The 6374-nt window shown below is 45.3% G+C and overlaps 1 protein-coding gene across 1 annotated transcript in view; it reads right to left on the bottom strand.

Annotated features, from left to right (window-relative positions):
* The window catches only part of LOC310670616 (class I histocompatibility antigen, F10 alpha chain-like), a 90054-nt gene that overhangs the window by 36973 nt on the left and 46707 nt on the right, over positions 1-6374 (bottom strand). The window lies entirely within an intron of this gene.

Genomic DNA, 6374 nt, shown 5'->3' with positions numbered 1-6374 from the left:
CATATATGATGAAAACAGCCCCCATAATCATTTGCAGAAAGGGAGAGACTGTGGGGCAGTTGGAGTCAGTCTAGAGTCTAGAGTCAGTAATGGGCTGGATGAGGGTCAACAAACTGACCCTCCCTCCCCAAACAAGGCGCAAATGCTGCTCAGGGAGATGCCCTTCGCCCCGTCCTAAACATCGACAAACGTGACAGATAGTTCACATTTTGTTCTGCTGCTGCAGAATATCTCTTGGCTGGCTTTAAAAGAGGTTGAGACTAATTCATGGAGGAGGAGGAGGAGGGGGCTATGGATGCCCCCCAGCCATGATGGCTCCACTCTTGCTCCCCATTTGGAGGCAGCCATGCTTCTGGATCCCCCTTTCTGGAAGTCCCAGGAGGAGGGCAGAGTGGGGCTCTGGCGCTCAGGCCCTGTTTTGGGGCTTCCCAGAAGAGGAGGCATCATCCAGTCGGCCATTGTGAGGACAGGAGGCTGGACTCGAGGGGCCTTTGGCCGGATCCAGCCAGGCTCTTCTTCTTGTTTCCCCTGTTAAAGTGACTCTCTCAGAGTCCGTCTCTTCTTGGCCATTATTCACAGCCACAATTCATGGTTGCAAGATGAGCCCCTCTGAAGAAGGAGGCTGGCTGTTTTGAGGGGGGCTCTCCTGGACCCACTTCTGGGACTAAATGGGCTCAGTCACCTCAGGGACGTCTTAGGCTTCACTTTTCACCTGCTCCATCTACTTTTTCTGGACAGGGATAGTCTGCCCACAAGGATCCATGTTCTGCTAACCTCCTGACAGGATTATTGCAATATATGTTGTTTTTCCCAATACAGTAGGGAAGCTTCAGCTGCTACAAGATAAACCTGAGAGGATTTTCACTGCCGCAGCTCATTTAGGGCCAAATCTCACCAGGGCCAAAAGAGCGCTCTGCCTGTTTGTCTGGTTCTGAGTTCAATTCAAAGTGCTAGTCTTGTTTTAGAAAGTCCTCGGTGGCTTGAGGCTCCTTCTCCTCCCCTGCTCTCCTCTGTGGAGACTTTTCTCCCTCTCCTTTCCCTTCTTCCTGGAGGTGCAGTGGGCGACAACAACTAACGGCCAGGAGGAAAATGTTTTCCTCTTCACAGACTTTCTAAAAGGTTTCCAGGACTTTAGAAATTGCCTGTAGCTCTATTTTCCTGCTGGATAGCTTTGTTATGTGGTTTTAAACCACCCTTGAATCACGTTAGGGAGATGGTGGCATGTAGATGAACAAATAACGAAAGCAGCTGCTTGAGGCAGCCCTTTCAGGAAGGAGGAGGCAGCCATTTCCCCTCCCTTTCTGCTTCACTGCCAGCCCTCCTCAAAATGGCTTCCGTCCCCGACAAGCAGGCCGGGTGGGGCTGCCTCAGCCTCCCCGCTTCCCTCCCTGCAGAGGAGGCCTTTGGTGCAAGGGAGAGCAGCCATGCAAGGCAGAAACCGAAAGCCACAGCAGCCCACAGATCAGGTTGCCTGACTGGGACATCGGCAGGCAGAAATGTCGCTCAGGGGAAGACGTTTCCTTTCTCCCCACAATGTCCCTCAGCGCCCAGATGGGGAGACCTTTGGCATTTGTCCCTCTTGGCCTGGCCTGGGCCCCCTCCAGCCTTGGAAAGACCCGTCTCCCTCAGCATGCAGGACAAAACCCTGAGCCTCCACAGCTCTCTTCCTCAAGGCCAAGTGGCCAGGACTCCTGGGTCCCCTTTGGGAGGAGACTCAGCAGGAGCCAGGACTCCTGGGTCCTGTTTCTGGCAGGCAAAAGGCATGCTGACTATGCCTTCAAAAAATGAATATTTCTATCCAGGTGGCATTCATGTTCTCCTCATAACGGCCCTGACAGGCCCAAGGTCCCTGGGGGAGCTTCATGGCTGCGTGGGGATTTGAACCCAGGACTCCCAGGCTCCCATATCCCAGTCAAACCACAGCCCCACACTGGATCCTTGTAGGCTTCTCCACCTCTCAAGACTAGGCCTGCAGGGACATCTCTCCTGACATTATTTTTATCCCGTTCTTGGTATTGTGTGGAAACAGCAACGAGTCTTCTTGCCCCTTAAAGGCTAACAAATAGATTATGGCATAAAAACGTCCTTGGTGTGTTTCTCCGTTCCAAGCTGGATTGTTTCCCAGGAGACTTTGCCCCCTTCTGCCCCCTCAGCAACGTCTGAGTCAGGTTGGAAAGTCCCAGGGCAGTTCCCAGAACAAGGCCTTTTTATTTTTAATGTTTGTTTTCATTTTTACTTATAAGAAGAATATCTGAGGGTGCAGTAAACAGTCCTTGGCAAGTTCCAATAATCTAAATTTCGTTTGCATGCCAAGCTAGCAAAGGAATCTCAAGTGACTGCATCTCAGGCTGCTTGACTGACATTTCTCACAGGAATTGAAGAACGGAGGCAGATTTTGCTGAGAAAATATTCGACCCTTCATTAACACTGGTGTTTGTGTGTGTTTGTTTCCAGGGTGGATTCCTGCCCTGACGCTCTCTCTCTGCCACAAGACACCCTCCCCCATTTCTCCACAGTCCCTAGTTTTCTTTTCTCGCTTTCCCCTTTTTGCGATCCTCCGCTGCCCCCTGCCGGCTGCTTTCTTCCCCGGCTGAAATGGAAATCAGGTGATTTCTACGAAATCCTTCAAGGAACCAGTTTTTTAAAATTATTTATTTATTGAGGATTTTCTTGTTTTACAGAAGTGTAATGCCTCATATTCCCCCCCCCCCCATGTAACATTTTTACAAATCCGTTTCATTTGTTGAGGCATTAGGGGGAGAAGAAAAGAAAGAAAAAAGAAAGGGGGGGTGGAGAGAGGGAAGATGGAAGGGGGTGGGGTCGGGTGGCGGTGTTTCTATTACGTTTAATGTATGTAGCGTTTGGTGTCAGCGTTGCTTGTGTTGTTCACTTGTGTTCCTCTGGTGGGGAGAGAGGTTGGGGTTGGCCTAGGGTGGGATTGTTCGCTTGTGATTGGCTGTGGTGATCTTTGCTTTCGTGTGTGAGTGAGGTGGGTGGGTGTTTTGGATCAGGTTAGCCATATTGTGTTTTTTTTTTAAATAAATAATTTTTATTCAATTTCCAATAAATATTTTATCCAAATTTAACATTTGCTTTATACATAAACATCTTTTGGCCTTCCATCAGCCTATTTGACAATTCTCCATAGTCTCACTACATCTCACATTTCTTAAATTTATATTGCACTTTATCTCTCTTAGTCTTAACCCTTCTTTCAAGCAACATTTCAGTCGATCTTTTTCACAAAGCTTCTTGAAAGCCAACAAGCGTTAGTTGCCCCTCACATTCATTTTTGATATATTCTGTAAATTTGCTCCAGTCCTCGGAAAACCTCTGATTGCGTTGGTTCCTTATTCTGTTGGGCTGTGTATGTGATAAAGGGGAGCCATACCGGGGTGAAGGCGTCTTCTTCTGTTTGTCCCCGTGTCAGTTTCAGTTTATTGGTTAATTTTTCTAGCTGGGCTGTTTCCCATACTATTTGGTACCATTGGTCCATGCTTACTCCTGACAGGTCTCTCCAGTGTCTGGTTATGGTGTTTCTGGCTGCTGAGAGTAGGTGGGTTATGAGTTCTTTCTTCAAGGAACAAGTTGAAGCAAGTCACGGGTTGCAAAAAAATGGTCAAGGTTCCCACATATGTCACAGCTTTGGAATCAGTGCAAGTGGGTGTATGCCTACCTATGGTATGGAAAAGCGGAAATATATAAAACTTTTACAAATCACATAATCACAAAAAACCTATTTAGAGTATGGGGAAAGTATAAAAAATTATTAGAAAGAAAAACACCACTTTGGATATCCCCAGTGAAAGCTACCACCAGGAAAAGAATCAATATCGATAATATGGATAATCAATGGTTAACTTAAAGTGAAACTTTATGTCTTACTGAGAAATCTTGAGGAATTAAGAAATCGGGTCAGATTCATGAATTGTTTTAAGAGAAATAGGAAAAATGGCTTTGCAGAACTAAAGTCTCAGTTTACCAATGACCTATTAGATAAAAATATAAAAGTATTATAAAAAATGTACAAACTGCTATTGAAGTGGGAAATTAACAGGATTTTGTGAAATCAAGCATTATATGGGCACAAGATGTGGGTCACAATATTGATTATGAATTATGGGAAATGTTGTGGAAAATAATTTTATGGCATGTTATGCGAGATAAAAGAAAATATGATAGAAATTGCCCACAGGCGGTATTTAATACCCACCAGATTGGCAAAAACGTCTAAAAAAGAAAAAGGTTTGTGTTGGAAGTGTAATAAAATTGAGAGATCTTTTATTCAAATGTGGTGGTCATGTAAAATTGTTAAGGAATATTGGGAAACTATATATAATGAATTAAAAAAAGATTGGGGAGGTAACAACGGAGGTCCCCCCAAAACAAAAGAGTTTATTACCATGCGCCACTGCCGCAGTTAGAACCTTATTGGCACAAAGGTGGAGAACAAGGATAGTACCCACTCAGGAAGAATGGCATGTAAAATATTTGAATGTACTGAACTGGCTGGTCTGATGAACAGGATAAGAGAAAACAGATATAATATAAGGAGGAATGGATAATGCTTATTGAATATTTCAAGAACCAGTCTAGAGAAAGACATAGCTTAGCAGGTCTCGTGTAAATCCAGCATAGTTGAAATAGATAAGAGTATTTAATAGATAACAAATTGGATGATTAAAAAGATGTGGGTTACGCAGAGTAGTAGAAAAGCAAAGGAACCAGGAAAAGTGTAGAAGGAAAGTCATATGGTATATGTATACATGCTGTATTTGGTATGAAGTTGTAAGTGGGACAAGGGAAGAGGAGGGAAGGTTAAATATTCTCTCTGTTCCTGTTTTTGAAAATACATTCTTTTTTTAAAAAAATTGATCCCCTCCCCACGGAGGCCTGCTTTCAAGGTGGGCACCCACCCCCACCTGCACCCACTTACCGATGGAAGACCTGGTAGAGCTGCTTAAATGTTAACATAGGTCCCAGTCTACAAGCTTCTACGATTATACAATAAAATAATACTAATAGAGAAATAATAATTTGGGGTGCTTTGCAGCCATCAGTGCAGTTCTCCGTGTGATGCCTAGACGTACTATTATCTGCACATGTACATGTGCAAATGATTTGCAGGGCTCCAGTATCACCTTGCTTTCTGCCAAGACCCATTGGATGTAGCATAACTCACCCACCAAGGCCAGCCCAATACATTTTGACACCCGAGGCGGGCCCCAAAATGGCATCCCTCTCCCTACCAGGGAAAAAGGGGTGAGGGAAGGTTTATATCCAGGGCGGAGCGAGAAAGATTAGCTCATTTTAAATGGTAATGTTTTAACATTTTGATGTTTGCTGCCCTGAGCAACTTTGGAAGAGTGGGATAAAAATTTAAAATAAATATTTTGGGGATCTACTTTTCATCTCAGTGGAAGAACTTCCTCCTTGGATCGTGGACTTTCAGGACAACTCTGCCTTGGTCACCTCCCAACCACACCCTGCCCCAGATCAGATATCTAAATATTTCTTTTATTATATTCCCCCCAACCCTCCTTTCTTCCGTCCTGGAACCAAAGGCAGCATCCAGGTGGTTTCCCCCACCGCCAGGCCCTGACCAGACTTCAGACCCTCTTGGCCTCATGTAACTTAATCCCACCCCTGCAAAACCACAGATTATGTGCCCATCTCGCTTTGGACTCTAGTTCTTCAGTCACTTTGCACCAGGAGACCAATTATTGGCACCTCCCTGCCAGAGTCTGTGAATATTCTCAGGAACTCCTGTGACAAGAAGAAAAGAACCACTAAAAGGGGGGGGGGGCACCCATTTTTATTTCAGTCAAACGGATATTACAGTAATAATAACAATCACATCCAGTGTCTTCAAAGCAAGGTGCAGCAAAGTCCTGCGGCCCCTGGAAGTTTAAGAGAGTTATTGCATTCTTATTTCTAGGAAAGAGTCCCATTAAATAATGCCAGTCTATGAAAAGAGAAAGAAGATGGTGGAAATCATATGGTGGGAACTACAGAGAGAAAAAATAAGTTCCTCAAGGGCCACAGGTTAAAAAGCAAGAATGTGTGAGATAAAAATTAGGCAAATTGAAGGCAACAAAAGTAGTTTACTTGGAGGAGTTCATGTGGTCCCACTCCCAGTGGGTCACCCCTCCTAGAAGGCTGTGGGGACCAGGCAACAAGTCTCATGAACTGGAGGCCGCCAGCCCAAAAGTAGGGGCTGCTTATTTCAGATCAAACTGTGGCCATGAAGCTCCTGGCCTGCCTCTTCTCCTTGCTGGCTTCCTCCTTGGCTGTCAGCAGAATCTGAAGCAAGAATCCCTCTCATCTCCTGTAGGAAAGTCGCCTCTCTCTTCAGCCACTCTGTTCCTTCTCTC

The sequence above is a fragment of the Podarcis tiliguerta genome (assembly GCF_965153285.1).
Source record: "Podarcis tiliguerta genome assembly, chromosome: 2".
Classification (NCBI taxonomy): Eukaryota; Metazoa; Chordata; class Lepidosauria; order Squamata; family Lacertidae; genus Podarcis; species Podarcis tiliguerta.
This window is presented reverse-complemented; position numbering and strand designations above follow the sequence as displayed.